Source organism: Mirounga leonina, unplaced genomic scaffold, assembly GCF_011800145.1.
Source record: "Mirounga leonina isolate KUSES-001 unplaced genomic scaffold, KU_Mleo_1.0 Mir_266, whole genome shotgun sequence".
NCBI lineage: Eukaryota > Metazoa > Chordata > Mammalia > Carnivora > Phocidae > Mirounga > Mirounga leonina.
This window is the reverse complement of record NW_023270647.1, coordinates 97,328-114,623: the sequence shown is the minus strand read 5'-3', so window position 1 is coordinate 114,623 and position 17,296 is coordinate 97,328.

The following is a 17,296-nucleotide window of genomic DNA, read 5'->3' as shown; positions in this document are numbered from 1 at the left end:
GTCTTCTGGGGGAGAGAACTCCCACACCATTACTCAGGCAACTGTGTTTGGGCAGATAAGCCCTGCCGCCACTGGCAGGGGATGGGCTCCGTGAAAACTGATTTTGGGGGGCTTTTGTTCTCTGACAGCGTTCCACATCTCTGCGTCTCTTCTGAATTTCAGAGTAGAAGAGACTGTTTCCAACTCCCTGTCTCAGAGCAGAGAGATATCAGTCTGTTCTTCAGTGCACTCTCCAGGCCACATTCTACCCATTACTGTCCCTGCTGTTATAAACTTCAGCATCCTGGGTTGGGCATCCCTCAGCAGTGCTCACAGTCCTCTAGGTTGGATACATCTCTGCCCTTTGTGCTCCTAAAACTGCCTCTGCTCCCAGTTCACACGCATGTCCCCACTGCTCCAGTTTCTGTCTGTGGTGCTGCCCTAAAGTTCTTTCCCTGCCACTATTGGTCTGGTGGTCTGTGTCGTCCCCAGTGTAGGAGGCTATCACTCATTGGCGGTGTTGGATCCCCATGGCCAGGCTCCCTCCCACTGCCGTTTATCCTCCAATATCTGCCCGTGAAATCACAACTCCCAGATTCCTACTTAGAAAACAACCACCTGCTATGTTTTCTTTGTAGAGATCCAGATCTATCTTCTTACATCTCAGGCTGATTTCCTGGGTGCTCAGAGTGGTCTGGTCGATATCCAGCTCAATTCTGGGGACCAGTTGGAATAGGGTCCCCTACTCCTCCACCATCTTTTCCCCTACCATGACTTGTAATTTTGATACTCACTGCTTCAACCTCTTTAGTCATTATTGGATTACTCAGATTTTGTATTTTTCATGATCTATTCTCAGTAGGTTGTACGTTCCTAGGAATTTAACCTTCTCCCTGTTATCGGATTTGGTTGCATAATTGTTTACAGGGGTCTCTTAGGATTCTTTGTTTCCCTTGTAACAGTTGTAATGTCTACTCTCTCTTAATATTAGCTGTACCATTTTCTCCTTGATTTGTCCAGCTAAAGGCTCCTCAAATTTGTTTATCTTTTCAAAAACTAAGTGTGAGTATTACTGATTTTTTTCTGTTGTCATTTTGTTTGTATTTCATTTATTTCTGCAATAATATTTATTATTTCATCATATCAGCGGCCTTTGGATTTAGTTTGTTCTTTTTCTAGTTCCTTAAAGTGTAAATTTTGGTTGCTTTATTTAGGTCTTCTAAAATTTTTCTTACTGTATGCATTTATCCCTATATTCTTCCCTCATAGAAATGCTTTTCCTGCATCCCATAAGTTTCTTTATTTTCCTTGCCCACATCCTGTCTCCTGGCCATAGAGTTCTGCAGGGCCTTAGTTCTGGTGAGTTGGTGTCATTTCACAGGCAAACCAGAGCCCACCAACCTAAAATTCACCATATTCAGGCCAGACAACAAACACAAACCACTGCAGGCAAGGAGAGCCTTTGCAAATGACTGGCCTGAAGCATAGAGCAGCCATAACACAGCAGCAGAGTACCAGCAACACACAACTGAATCTCCCTGAAGCACCAGGTTCTAGGCACTACATGACTTCTTCATAAAGCCATTACTCTCAGAAACAGGAAACATAATGGGCTTTTCTAATACAGAGAAGAAGGCAGAGAGACAAAATGCAAAGACAGAGGAATCAATTTGTTTTTTTATTCCAACTAAAATAACAAGAAAAGGTCATGGTCAGGAAATCTAAGTGAAACAAATGTAAGTAACATGCATGATGGAGGATTTTAAGCAGCAGCCAGGATACCCACTGGGCTTGAGAAAATAATAGAAGGCATCTGGGAGACCCTTACTACAGAGATAATAGAGTTAAAAAAACAATCTGAGATGAAGATATGGGAAACAGGATGCAATAAACACTAGTCTAGAAGAAGTCTGCCTAAATAAATAAAATCACAAATGAGAGTACTGAGGATCTAATTAGAGACCTAGAAGCCAAAAAAAAAAAAAAAAAAAAAAAAAGGAAAATAATGAAGCTAAATAAAAGAGGAAAGGAAAAATTATGGAACACGAGAATGGACTTAGGGAAATCACTGACTCCATCAAAAGTAACAACATGCATATTGTACAAGGCATAGAAGAGAGAGAAAAGAGGGCAGAAAAGTTATTTGAGGAAATCCTAGCTGAAAACTTCCCTAATCGGCGGGGGCGGGGGGGGGCGTGTAGAAACAGACACCCAGATTCAGGAGGCAGAGAGAACTCCCACCAAAATCAACAGAAGCAGGCCAACACAAGACATAATGTAATTAGATTTGCAAAATCTAGCGATAGAGACAATATCTTAAAAGCAGCAAGACAAAAGAAGTCCTTAACTTACAAGGGAAGACCAGTACACTAACCGCACATCTCTCCACAGAAAATTGGCAAGCTAGAAGATAATGGTATGGTATATTCAAAGTGCTGAATGGGGAATATCTATAGCCACGAATACTCTATCCAGCAAAGCTATCATTCAGAAAAGAAGGAAAGATGAAGAGTTTTCCAGACTTACAAAACCTATAGGAATTAAGGATCAATAAACCAGCCCTACAAGAAATATCAAAAGACACTCTTTGCCAGAAAAGGAGGAAACAAAGCTGATTAGGAGAAGAAAGGAACAGAGAAAATCTCCAGAAACAATGGCAAGATAACTAAATACATATCTATCAGTAATTGCTCTGACTATAAATGGACTAAATGCTTCAATCAAAAGACATAGGGTGTCGGAATGGATAAAAAACAAACCCATCTCTATGCTGTCTATAAGACACTCATTTTAGACCTAAGGACACTTGCAGATTGAAAGTGAGGGGATGGAGAACAATTTGTCACGCAAATGGATGTCAAAAGAAAGCCAGAGGAGCAATACCTTTAACAGACAAACTAGACTTTAAACCAAAGGCTGTAACAAGAGATGAAGACAGGAACTATGTCATAATTAAGGGGTCTATCCAACAAGAAGAACTAAAACTTGTTTATGCCCCTACTGTGGAAGCACCCAAGTACATACAAGTTAATAACAAACATAAAGAAACATAAAAGAAATAATAGAGGAATTTAACACCCTTCTCAAAGAAATGGGCAGATCATTTAAGGAGAAGATCCACAAGGAAACAAGGGCTTTGAACGACACATTGGATCAGAGGAATTTAACAAATATATTCAGAGAAGCTCACCCTAAAGCACCAGAACCCACATTCTTGGAAACTGCACATGGCACATTCTCCAGAATAGATCACATATTGGGTCAAAAACCAGGTCTCGACCGGCACTACAATATGGAGATCACACTATGCTTGTTTTCAGAGCACAGTGATATGAAACTTAGTCCACCACAAGAAAAAAAAAAAAAATGGAAAGGTCACAGATACATGGAAGTTAAAGAACAGTAAAGAATGTATGGGTCTAGTAAAGAATGAATGGGTCAACCAGGATACAAAAGAAGAAATTTAAAAAATACACGGACACAAATGAAAATGGAAACATGACGGCACCAAACCTTTGGGATGCAGCAAGTGCAGTCCTAAGAGGGAAGTATATAGTGATACAGGCCTTCCTCAAGAAGCAGGAAAAGTCTCAAATACACAAGCTAACGTTACACCTCAAAGGAAGCTTAAATCCAGCAGGACAAGAGAAATATTAAAGACTAGGGCAGAAATAAGTGATATAGAAACAACAACCAAATCAAGCCACACAACAGTTGAACAGATCAATGAAACCAGGAGCTGGTTCTTTGAAAAAAAATTAATAAGGTAAAACCCCTAGCAAGATTTACCAAAAATAAAAGAGAAAGAACCCAAATAAATAAAATCACAAATGAGAGGGAACAAATAACAACCAACACACAGAGTTACAAACAACTATAAGAGAACATTGTGAAAAACTCCGTGGCAACAAATTGGAAACCTAGATGAAAAGGATAAATTCCTAGAAACATATAAACCACAGAAATTGAAACAGGAAGAAATATAAAACTTGAAGAAACCAATTTTAAGTATTGAACCAATCCTTAAAAATAAAAACAAAAACAAAAAAAGAAACCAACAAACAAAAGTCCAGGGTCAAATGGCCTGACAAGTGAAGTGTACCAGACATTGAAAGAGGACTTAATACCTAATCTTCTCAAACTTTTCCAAACAATAGAAAATGAAGGAAAACTTCCAAATTCATTCCCAGAGGTCAGCAATATCCTGATTCCAAAACTAGATAAAGACACCACTGAAAAAGTAAGCTACAAGCCAGTATCTTTGGTGCACAGAGATGCAAAATTCTCAACAAAATACTAGCAAACAGAATGAAACAATCATTAAAAACAATTTAAAAACGATCAAATGAGCTTTGCTCCTAGGGTGCCATGTTCAATATTTGCAAACCAATCAGTGTGACACATCACATAAATAAGTTATATGATAAATAAACATTTGAGAAACAAGACAGAGAGTTATAGGAGAAGAGAGGGAAAAAATGAAACAAGAAGAAACCAGAGAGGAAGACAAACCATAAGAGACTCTGAATCTCAGGAAATAAACGGGGAGTTGCTGGAATGGAGGGTGGTGGGAGGGATGGGTGGTTGGGTGATGGGCATTGGGGAGGGTAAGTGTTGTGGTGAGCACTGTGAATTGCATAAGACTGATGAATCACAGACCTGTACCCCTGAAACAAATAATGCATTATATGTTAATAATAAATATATGATAATTTTAGAAGATGAAGAAAAAAGCATTCGACAAATTACAACAAGCACTACAATAGGAACCCTCAACAAAGTTGGCGTAGAGGGAATATACCTTAGAATAACAAAGGCTATCTATGAAAAATTCACAGTGAACATTATATTCAATGCGGAAAAACGGAGAGCATGCCCCCTTTGGTCAGGATCAATATGAGGATGTCAACTCTCACCACTATTATTCAACATAGTACTGGATGTCCTAGCCACAGCAATCAGCCAACAAAAAGACATAAAAGGCATCCAAATCAGCAAGGAAGAACTCAAACTTTCACTATTTGCAGATGACATGATTCTATATAGAGAAAACCCTAAAGACTCAACCAAATACATATCAGAACTGGTAAAGGAATTCAGTAAGTTTGCAGAATACAAAATCAATGTGCAGAGATATGTTGCATGCCTATACACTGACAATGAAGCAGTTGCAAGTGAAATTAAGAAATAATCCCATTTACAAATCTCCCCAAACCAATAAGATACCTAGAAATGAACATAAACAGAGTTGAAAGACCTGTACTCTGAAAATTATAAAACTCTGATGAAAGAAATTGCAGTTAACACAAAGAAGTGGAAAGGCATTCCATACTCATCTACCTGATAACAAATATTGTCAAAATATCCATATTACCCAAAGAAATCTGTGCATGTAATGCAATCCCTTTTGATATATAAATAGCACTTTCCACTGAATTAGAACAAATGATCTGAAAATTCATATAGGAACACAAGGACTCCACGGGTCAAAGCAATCCTGAAAACAAAACAAAAAACAAAACAAAAGCACAACAAAGTTGGATACATCATAATTCTGGACTTCAGGTTATATTAAGAGCAGGAGTAATTATACCAGTATGGTACTGGCACCAAAATAGCCATATCGGTAACTGGAACAGAATAGAAATCACAGTAATAAACCCACAATTATCTGTGGTTAATTAATCTTTGAGAAAGGTAAAAAGGATACCCAGCAGGAAAAAGACAGCCACTTTAATAAATGATGTTGAGGGCGCCTGGGTGGCTCAGTTGGTTAAGCGACTACCTTCGGCTCAGGTCATGATCCTGGAGTCCCTGGATCGAGTCCCGCATCGGGCTCCCTGCTCAGCAGGGAGTCTGCTTCTCCCTCTGGCCTTCCTCTCTCTCATGCTCTCTGTCTCTCATTCTCTCTCTCTCAAATAAATAAATAAAATCTTTAAAAAATAAATAAATAAATGATGTTGAAAATTCACACAAGAGAATGAAAGTGGACCACCTTCTTTCACCACACACAAAATAAACACAAAATTGATTAAAGACGCAAATGTGAGACCTGAAAACATAAAAATCCTAGAAGAGCGCACAGGCGGTAATGTCTCTGACTTCAGCCAAAGCAACAATTTTTTCTAAATATGCCTCCTGATGCAAGGGTAACAAAGCAAAAATAAACTATTGGAACTTCATCAAGATAAAAAGCTTCTGCACAGAGAAAGAAATAATCAGCAGAACTAAAAGGCAACCTAAAGAATGGGAGAAGATATTTGCCAATGACACATCCGATAAAGGGTTAGTATCCAGTAACTATAAAGAACTTATCAAACTCAACATTCCCAAACCAAATAACCCAGGTTAAAAGTGGGCAAAAAGTGAATAGACATTTTTCCAAAGAAGACATACAGATGGCCACAGACACATTAAAGATGCTCAACATCACTCATAATCAGGGAAATGCAAATCAAAATTACAATGAGGTATCACCTCACACCTGTCAGAATGGCCGAAATTAATAACACAAGAAACAGGAGGTGTTGGCAAGGATGGGGAGCAAGGGGCCCCTCTTGCCCTGTTGGTGGGAATGCAAACTTGTAGAGCCACTTTGGAAAACAGTATGGAGATTACTCAAAAAGTTAAAAACAGGAGTACCCCATGTATACGGTGGAATATTACTCTCCATAAAAGTGAATGAAGTCCTGCCATTTGCAATGATGTGGACGGTAGTAGAGGATGTTATGCTAAGCAAAATAAGTCAGTCATAGAAAGACAAATACGGAATGATTTCACCCAAAACTGATGAACACATTGTGGAAAAAAAGAGAGACCGTCTAATCAAGAAGACTCTTACTTATAGGGAACAAACTGAGGTTTACGTGGAGGGAAGGCTGATGGGGGAATGGGTTAAATCCGTGATGGGCATTAAGGAGGGAGCTGTGAGGAGCCTTGAGTGTTGTATGGAAGTGATGATGAATCACTAAATTCTGCACCTGAAACTAATACTACACTGTATGTGAACTGACTGGAATTTTATTAAAAATTTATAAAAAATGGAAAGAAAATAATAGTAATCAATACGGTATATTGTACTAGCATATAAAACAAACACAGAGACTTAAGGAACAGAGTGGAGACCTCAGAATTCATCCCTTTCACATATGGTCAACTAATATCTGAGAACAGAGTCAGGAGTAATCACTGGGGGAAAGGATAGTCTCCACAATAAATGGTATTAGAAATACTGAATAACAACATACAGAAGGATGAAGTTTGGTCTCCATCATATCATTCACCAAATTAAGTTAAAATGGAAAATTCATAGGAACTGAAACTAAATCTTCTAGAAGAACATATAGGAGAAAAGCTCCTGACATTAGTTTGGCAGTAATCATGGGTATGACACTAAAAGCCCAGGCCAAAAATATGTAAAAATACAGTTTATGCTTCACAAAGGAAATTATCAATAGAATGAGAGGAAACATATGGAATGGGAGGTACCATTTGCAAACTAAATATCCACAGGGGCTAATAACCAAAATATACAAGAAACACATGCCACTCAATAGGAAAATAATAGTATAATAATTAGTAATAATAATAATAATAATAATAATAATAAAATAATAATGCAATGTTTTACATGGACCATGGCCCTGAGTATATATTTCTTTCCAGAGAAATACAATTATTATATCGTTTCACTTATCTGTGGAACATAAGGAATAGCATGGAGGACATTAGGAGAAGGAAGAATACAAAACCAAATGGTGAACAGGTGTATATAAAGGCTCAAAATCACTATCATCAGAAAAATCACATGAGAAAGATCATATCATACCTGTTAGAATGGCTATTAAAAAATAAGAGATAAGTGTATTAGGGGGCCTGTGGAGAAAAGAAAACATGAATATTGGTGGGAATATAAACTGGTTCAGTCATAGTGGAAAACACTATGGAGGTTCTTCAAAAAATTAAAAATACAACAGCCCTATGACCCAACAATGCCACTTAAGAACATATATATGAAGCAAATAAAAACACGGTATCAAAAGAGATATTTCCCGTGTTCCAGTCAGTGTTATTTACACTAGCCAAGACACGGAAACAATCTAAGTATCTCTCAATAGAAGACTGACTGGATAAAGAAGATTTCATACAGGTATGCGATAGAGTATTATTCAGCCATAATAAAAAAGAAAACAGTCTTATTTACTAAAACGTAACCAAAATGAGGATATCAAGCTAAGTGTAATATGATAGAGAAAGATGAATACTCTATGATATCACTTATATGTGGAATCTAAGAAACTGAACTTAGACAAGTAACGGTAGGATAACAGTTACCAAAGGCTGAGAGGTGGTGAAAATAGGACGATTTTGATCAGAGGGCACAAGCTTCCAGTTACAAGATTAACAACTTATGGGGATCTAATGCAAAGCCTAGTGATTATAATGAATACTGCATTTTGTATTTTAAAATTGTCAAGAAAATAGATCTTAAATATTTTCACCACAGCTAAGTAATTGGTCATTATATGACAAGATGGAGCTCTTAGCTAATGCTGTGGTGGTAAAATTTCTCTGATATATGTGTATCAAACACATCATACATCTTAAACTGACACAATTATTATGTCAATTATATGTCCCAGAAAAGCAGGGAAACAGTTTTTTGTGACATTAAAAAAAGGAAAATTGAAGACAAATTAAGGGTAAGGAGATAGAAACAGTTAACCAGAAAGATCTCACCCAAGAAACGACAAGAAAGAGATAGTTTTACTGTTGAATTTTACCAAACATTTAAAGAAGAATGAATGTGAATCCTACTCAAAGGCTTCCAAAAAATTGAAAAGGAAGGAACACACCCAAACACTTTATAAACAGCATTCCTGGGATTACAGAAGGATATTACCATAAAAATTTCATATATTGTTACCCCTAGTGAATTTGGATGTAGTAATTCTCAAAAATGCTAGATAATAGGCTTCAGCAGCACACTGAAAGGTTCATTTCTTCTGCTTGGCTTAGATTTTATTTGTTGTTCTTTCTCCAGTTCTTTAAAGTGTATTAGGGATTTTTCTATGTTTTTGAGTGAGGCTTGGATGGCTATGTATTTCCCCCTTAACACCACCTTAGCAGTATCCCATAGGTTTTGGACTGATGAGTTTTCATTCTCACTGCTTTCCATGAACTGTTTAAGCTCTTCTTTACTTTCCTGGTTGACCCAAACCTTCTTAAGCAGGATGGCGTTTTGCTTCCAAGCTTTTGATTTCCTTCCAAATTTTTTCTTGTGCTTCAGTTCCAGTTTCAAAGCACTGTGGTGTGAGAATATGCAGGGAATAATCTCAATCTTTTGGTATTGGTTGAGACCTGATTGGTGTTGGTGGGAATGCAAGTTGGTACAGCCACTTTGGAAAACATTATGGATGTTCCTCGGAATGATAAAAATAGAACTACCCTATGACCCAGGAACTGCACTACTGGGTATTTACCCATAAAATAGAGATGTAGTGAAAAGAAGGGGCACATGCACCCCAATGTTCAGAGCAGCAATGTCCACAAGAGCCAAACTGGAAGGAGCCAAGATGTCATTCAACAGACGAGTGAATAAAGAAGATGTGGCCCAGATATACAATAGAATAATTACTCAGCCATCGGAAAGAATGGATACCCAACATTTGTATCAACATGGATGGAACTGGAGGGGTTATGCTAAGTGAAATAAGTCAGGCAGAGAAAGACAATTATTATATGGTTTCACATATCTGTGGAATATAAGGAATATCAAGGAGGACATTAGGAGAAGGAAGGGAAAAATGAAGGGGGGAAACCAGAGTGGGACATGAATCATGAGAGACTATGGACTCTGGGAAACAATCTGAGGGTTTCAGAGGGGAGGGCAGAGGGGATGGGTTAGCCTGGTTCTTAAGGAGGGCATATATTGCATGAAACACCGGGTATTATATGCAAACAATGAATCATGGAACAGTACATCAAATTCTAATGATGAATTGTATGGTGACTAACATAATTTTTTTAAAAAGTTTTATAATTCATGATCACTTGAGTTTATCTCTAGGATATAGGCTCAATATATGCAAAATGAAAGATAAAATCATATCATATCAAACATTAAATCAATACAGAAATACTCCAGGAAGTAAGAAAAACCTCAAGCAAACTAGCCTCACAGCTAAAGGAGCTAGGAAATAAAGAACAACCAAAGCCCAAAGCCAATGGAAGGTAGGAAATAATAAAGATTAGAGCAGAAAGAAATGACACAGAGAAAAAATCAAAACAAAAGAAACCAAAAAACAAACAATCCGACCCCCCCAGAAGACATCAATAACACCAAGGCCTGATTCTTTGAAAAAAAAAAATTAAAAATTATAAAGCTTTAGCCAGACTCATCGAAAAAAGGGAGAGTTAGAGTGAGATGATTCAAACAAAATCAGAAATGAGGGCGCCTGGGTGGCTCAGTTGGTTGAGCGACTGCCTTCAGCTCGGGTCATGATCCTGGAGTCCTTGGATCGAGTCCCGCGTCGGGCTCCCTGCACAGCGGGGAGTCTGATTCTCCCTCTCCCACTCCCCCTCTTGTGCTCTCTCACTCTCTTTCTCTCTCTCTCAAATAAATAAATAAAATCTTTAAAAAAAATCAGAAATGAACGAGGAGAAATAAAATTGACAGAAATACAATGATTGTAAGAGAATATTATGACAAATTATAAACCAAGTAATTGGACAAGGTAGAAGACATGGATATATTCCTAGAAACATAGCCTTCCAAATCTTCATCAATAAGAAATTGAAAATTTGAACAGGCAAATTCCTAGCAATGAAATCAAATTAGTAATAAAAAAACTCCCAAAAAACCAAAGTGCAGGACCATATGGCTCCACATGTGATCTTTACCAACTATTAAAAGAAGAGTTAATACCCATCCTTCTCAACTCTTTCATAAATAGAAGAGGAAGGAAAGGTTCCAAATGCATTATATTAAGCCAGCATTACCCTGACACCAAAACCAGATAGATATTACAAAACAAAAAGATACAGGTCAATATCTTTGATGAACATAGATGCAAAAATCTTTTGAATCCCAAAATACACTTAACATTCCATTCACCAACATCAGCTTGGATTTATTTCAGGGATAAAAGGGTGGTTCAATATTCAAAAACCAATCAACATCATTCATCACATTAACAAGAGAAGGATAAAAACCACATGAACATCTTAATAGATGAAGAAAAAGCTTTTGAAAAAGCACAACATCCACTTATGATAGAAAACCCCCAACAAAGTAGGTTGAGAGGGAACATATCTTAAAATAATAAAGGCCCTATGTGAAAACCCCAGAGCTAACATCAAAAGAGTGGGAAAACTGACGGTTTTTCCTATTAGATCAGGAAAAAGACAAAGATGTCCACATTATCACTTTTATTCAACATGGGACTGGAAATCCTAACCACAGCAATCAGACAAAAACATGATATAAAAGGCATCCAACTTGCTAAGGAAGAAATAAACCTTCCACCATTTGCAGATGAGTCATACTATATACAGACAACACTGTAGGCCACCCAAAAGCTCAGGAATAAATCTCAGCAGATCATGATGAACAATTCTTTTAATGTACTGTTGAGTTCGACTTGCTAGTCGAACTTCTCTATTTACCAGGGATATTCGCCTGTAATTCTTCTCAGGGCGCTTTGTCTGGTTTTGGGATCAAGGTCATGCTGGGACTCAGAATGAGTTTGGAAGTTTTCCTTCCATCTCTATTTTCTGGAACAGCTTCAGAAGAATAGGTATGAACACTTCTTCAAATGTCTGGTAGAATTCCCCTGGGAAGCCATTTGGCCTTTGTCTCTCGGGAGATTTTTGATTACTGATTCCAATTTTTTGCCAGCTATAGGTGTGGTCAGATTTTCTATTCCTGTTTCAGCTTTTGTAGATTCTGGTTTTTGGAATTGTCTATTTTTTCCCCGATTGCCAGGTTTTTTGTTGTATAATTTGGCATAGCAGTATAATGGTATTTCTGTTGTGTTGGTTGAGATAGTTCCTCCTCCATTCGTGATTTTGTTTATTTGGGTCCTTCGTCTTTTCTTTTTGATAAGTCTGGCTGGGAGTTTGTCAACTGTATTAATTCTTTCCAAGAACCAGTTCTTAGCTTCATGAATCTAGTCTACTCTTTATTTCTATACTATTTATTTCTGCTCTAAACAATAACCTTTATTATTTCCCTCTTCTGCTGACTTTAGGTTTTATTTCTTTTTATTTTTCAACTCCTCCAGGTGTGAGGTTTGGTGATATACTGAGACTTTTCTTGCTTCTTGAGGAAGGCCTGTATTGCTATATACTTCCCTCTTAGGACTGCCTTTGCTGCATCCAAAAGGTTTTGTGGTGCCATGAATGAATGCCGACATAGTCATTCTTTAGGAGGATGTAATTGTGGCCTTTCTAAATTTTTTCTTGTGGTTGACTTTAAGTTTCATAGCGTTTTTTTTTTCTTTTTTCTTTTTTAATTCATTTTTTTATTCTTATGTTAATCCCCATACATTACATCATTAGTTTTAGATGAAGTGTTCCATGATTCATTGTTTGTGCATAACACCCAGTGCTCCATGCAGAATGTGCCCTCCTCAATACCCACCACCAGGCTAACCCATCCTCCCACCCCCCTCCCCTCCAGAACCCTGTTTGTTTTTCAGAGTCCGTCGTCTCTCATGGTTCGTCTACCCCTCCGATTTCCCCCCCTTCATTCTTCCCCTCCCGCTACCTTCTTCTTCTTTTTTTTTTTTTCTTAACATATATTGCATTATTTGTTTCAGAGGTACAGATCTGAGATTCAACAGTCTTGCACAATTCACAGCGCTTACTAGAGCACATACCCTCCCCAGTGTCTATCACCCAGTCACCCCATCCCTCCCACACCACCCCCCACTCCAGCAACCCTCAGTTGGTTTCCTGCAATTAAGAATTCCTCATATCAGTGAGATCATATGATACATGTCTTTCGGTGTTTGACTTATTTCACTCAACATAATACCCTCCAGTTCCATCCACGTCGTTGCAAATGGCAAGATCTCATTCCTTTTGATGGCTGCATAGCGTTGTGGTCAGAAAATGTGCATAGTATGACCGCTACCATTTTGTACTTGCTGACACCTGATTTGTGACCCCATATGTGATCCATTCTGGAGAATGTTCCATGTACACTCAAGAACAATATGGATTCTGCTCTTTAGAATGAAATGCTCTGAATAGATCTGTTAAGTTAAACTGGTCAAGTGCATCCATTGTTTCCTTGTTGATCTTCTTAGATGATCGGTCCATTGCTGTGAGTGGGGTGTTAAAGTCCCCTATTATTACTGTATTAATATCAGTGAGTTTGTTGGTTATTCATTAATTTGTCTATTTGGTTGCTCCCAAGTTGGATCATAAATGTTTACAATCGTTAGATATTTTTGTTGTATATACCCATTAATTTTGATTCAGCTCTTGTCTTTAGTTTTAAATCATGAGAGGGAGACAAGCCATGAAAGACTCTGGACTCCACGAAATAAACCGAGGGTTACAGAAAGAGGAGGTGGGGGTGGGGTAACCAGGTGATGGGTATTAAGGAGGGCACATGTGGTGATGAGAACTGCATATGATATGCAAATAATGAATCGTTAAACACTATATCAAAACTAATGATGTACTATATGTTGGTTAGTTGAACATAATAATAATAAAAAATAAATGGCTCTATGATACAAAATCAATCAATTAAACAATCAATCCAGTTTGTCTGATATAAGCATGGCTACTCTGGCCTTGTCCTGACATCCATTAGCATGACTGATGATTCTACATCCCCCAACTTTCCAACTGCAGGGGCCATTAGGTCTAAAACGTGTTTCTAGTACACACCATATAGAAAAGTCTCTGTTTTTTTTAATCCATTCAGAAACCCTATATAATTTGATTAGAGCATGTAGTCCATTTACATTTGGAGTTATTGTTGATAGCAAGAATTCATTGCCATTGTATTACCTCTAAAGTCACCATTTTTGGACATTGGCTCTGTTGCTTCTCAGTGTGTGTTGCTTTTGGTTTTTCTTTCCCTATCTTCTTTTGGGACTCCCATGATAAAAATGTTATGCTTTAAGGAGTCGCTGAGTTCCCTACATCTACTTTCGTGATCCAATACTTTTTCTGTTGTTTTGTTTTCCTGTTTTCTTTTGTTCTCTGTTTTTGTTCTTATTCTTGCCTTTTCCCTTTCTTTCTTCTATTCTTTTGTGGACAAAATTATGAGGAGGAGAAATTCACCCAAAGAAGAAATAGGATGTTGTAGTCACAGACAGGGATTTAGTCAATATGGATATAAGTAAGATGTCTGAACTCGAATTTAAAAAGCCATTATAAAGGTACAAGCTGAGCTTGAAAAAAACATAGAAGACACTAGAGAACTCTTACTATATGAATAAAAGTACTAAAAGTTAATCAGAGTGATTTTTTAAAAAGATTTTATTTATTTATTTGACAAAGAGAGACACAGTAAGAGAGGGAACACAAGCAGGGGGAGTGGGAGAGGGAGAAGCAGGCTTCCCGCAGAGCAGAGAGCCCGATATGGGACTCGATCCCAGGACCCTGGGAGCATGACCTGAGCTGAAGGCAGTTGCTTAACAACTGAGCCACCCAGGAGCCCAATCAGGGTGATCTTTAAAACGCTTTAATGAGATGCTGTCAAAAATGGAGGCTCTAACACCAAGGATAAACAAGGCAGAAGAGTGAGTCAGTGATATTGAAGACAACATGATGGAAAATAAGGAAGCTGAAAAGAAGAGAGAAAAACAACTACTGTATCACGAAGGGAGACTCCGAGAATTCAGCAGTTCTATACAGTGAAACAATATTCAGATAATAGAGGTCTTAGAACAGGAAGAAAAGGAGAGTGGTCAGAAGGTTTATTTGAACAAATTAGAGCTGAGAACCATCCTAATCTGGGTAAGGAAACAGAGATTCATGTCCAGGAGGCACAGAGAAGTCCACTGAAATTCAGTAAAAATAGCTCAACACCTCGACATATAATATTAAAGCTTGCAAATTTCAGAGATAAAGAGAAAATCCTGAAAGCAGCTTGGGACAAGGGGTCCTTAAACTACAAGGGAAATACATGATGGCAGCAGATCTGTCCACAAAGGCTTGATGGGTCAGGAAAGGACTGGCATGACAGACTCAACATGCCAAAAGTGAAACCTAAACGCATCCAAGAATACTTTATCAAGCATTCAGTCTGTCATTCAGAATAGAAGACATAAAAATTTCTAGGATAAACAAAAACTAAAGGAATTTGTGAACACTAAGCCAGAGCTTCAAGAAATATTAATTTCTTAAATGGATCCTTTGAGCAAACAGAGAGTCCAAAATAACAAAAACAGAAAGTAAAACAGACAATATACAGAAACAGCAAATTTACAGGCACTAGAATGGCACTAAATTCATATGATTCAATAAGTACACTGAATGTAAATGGACTAAATGGTCCAATCAAAGACATAGGTATCAGATTGGATTAAAAAAAAAATGACTCATCGATATGCTGCTTACAAGAGATAAATTTTAGACACACAGACACCTCTAGATAGAAATTGAGTGGGGGGAGAACCATTTATCATACAAATGGACATCAAAATAAAGCTGGAGTAGGCATCCTTCCATTGGACAAACTAGATTTTCAATCAAAGATTGTAATAAGAGATGATGAAGGATGCTTTATCCTAATAAAAGGGTCTATCAACAAGAGGATTAAAAACTGTAAATATTTATGCTCCTAAATTGGGGGCAGCCAATTATATAAACCCATTACTAACAACCTGAAAGAAACTCTTTGATAATCATAGAATAATAAGGGGTATTTGGGTGGCTCAGTCAGTTAAGCATCTGCAAAAGTCCTAGGATCCAGCCCCAGATCAGCCTTCCTCCTCAGTGTGGGGCCTGCTTCTCCCTCCACTATGCCTCTCCCTCTGCTTCTGCTCTCTCACTCTCGCTCTAATAAATAAATAAAATCTTTTTTTAAAAAATAATACAATAATAATAGGGGAATTTAACACCCCACTCAAAGCAATGGATGGATCATCTAAACATAAGATCAACAAGGAAACAAGGGCTTTTAATGACCAGACAGACTTCAGAAATATATTTTGTGGACTTCTTCCTAAAGTAGCAGAATATACATTCTTCTTGATTGCATAAGGAGCAATCTCCAGAATAGATCACATACTGGATCACAATCAGATCTCAACTGGTATAAAAAGGGTGAGTTTTTTGCATGGATATTTTGAGAACACCACGCTTTAAAACATGAACTCATTTACAGAGGAAAAGAAATTGGAAGGACCACAAATACATAGAGGTTAAGAACCTCCTCAGTATCATGGAAGCCATATCCAAAACTCCACAGTGAATATCATCCTCAACAGGGAAGACCTGAGAGTTTGTCAAATAAAGTCAGGGCATGACAAGAATGTCTACTCACCACTGTTGTTCAATACAAGAGTGGAAGTCCTAGCCTCAGAAATCAGACAACAAAAAGAAGTAAAAGACATTGAAATGAAAAACGAAGAAATGAAACTCTCACTCTTTGCAGATGACATGATACTCTATGTAGAAAACCCAAAGACTACAAACAAAAATGATACAGGAACTAGAACTGATAGAGGAATTCCACAAGGTTACAGAGTATAAAATCAGCATACAGAAGTCAGTTGCATTTCTATACAGTAACAACTGGGCAGAGGAAAGAGAAATTAAAGTACCAATCTCATTTGTAATGGCAGAAAAAATGGTAAGATACCAAGGAATAGACCTAACCAAAGATGTAAAAATCTGTACTCTGAAAACAATAGAACACTTAGGAGAGGAACTGAGGGAGACACAACGGAATGGGAAAACATTCCCTGCTGAAGGACTGGAAGAGCAATTATTGCTAAAATATCTACACTACCCAAAGCAATCTACACATTCAATGCCATCACTACCAAAATATCACCAACATTTTTCACAGAGCTGGAACAAACAATCCTAAAATTTGTATGGATCCAGAAAAGATTCCGAATAGTCAAAAGTGATGTTGTAAAAGAAAACCAAAACTGGAGGCATCAGAATCCCCGTGTTCAAGCTGTATGACAAGACTGTCATCAGCAAGACAGTATGGTACTGGCATAAAATAGGCACATAAATCAATGCAACAGAAAGGGAACCTAAAAATGGACCTTTAGCCCTAAGGCCAACTAATCATTGACAAAGCAGGAAAGACTATCCAACAGAAAAAGACAGTCTG